This window comes from Plectropomus leopardus, unplaced genomic scaffold (assembly GCF_008729295.1).
Source record: "Plectropomus leopardus isolate mb unplaced genomic scaffold, YSFRI_Pleo_2.0 unplaced_scaffold89132, whole genome shotgun sequence".
In the NCBI taxonomy this organism is placed as follows: domain Eukaryota; kingdom Metazoa; phylum Chordata; class Actinopteri; order Perciformes; family Serranidae; genus Plectropomus; species Plectropomus leopardus.
This window is the reverse complement of record NW_024698272.1, coordinates 1-414: the sequence shown is the minus strand read 5'-3', so window position 1 is coordinate 414 and position 414 is coordinate 1. Positions and strand designations below refer to the sequence as shown.

At 48.1% G+C, this 414-nt stretch overlaps 1 non-coding gene across 1 annotated transcript; it reads right to left on the bottom strand.

The window, feature by feature from the left end:
• Positions 1–113: 113 nt before the first annotated feature.
• Positions 114–232, bottom strand: LOC121940514. The gene has a single exon (XR_006105642.1). It is a non-coding gene; the product is annotated as a 5S ribosomal RNA (ribosomal RNA).
• Positions 233–414: the final 182 nt, after the last annotated feature.

The window sequence follows — 414 nt, the reverse complement described above, 5'->3', positions numbered from 1 at the left end:
TGCGTGGCCTCCTCATCACTCACATTGTTTTTTTGTTGTTTTTTTTTATCTGTTCTGTGTCCACCGGGTAAGCGACAGCAGCACCCTCTGCCGGTGAAAAGCCAGAACTAAAAAGCTTACGGTACCAGGTATTCCCAGGCGGTCTCCCATCCAAGTACTGACCTGGCCCGTCCCTGCTTAGCTTCCGAGATCGGACGAGATCGGGCGTGTTCAGGGTGGTATGGCTGTAAGTGACAGCATGAGTGACACACAAGCTATTTATAGATGGACAGGACAACCGACTTCCAAATTGTGAGCTCTGTGGCCAAAGTTTGTGATGTGTGTTTGGAATTGTATCAATTGTTTCTCAATGCCGCCATCAGAAATCATGCATGTCTGTTTACTGCATTGCCATGTGCAAGCTTAGCTTAGCTC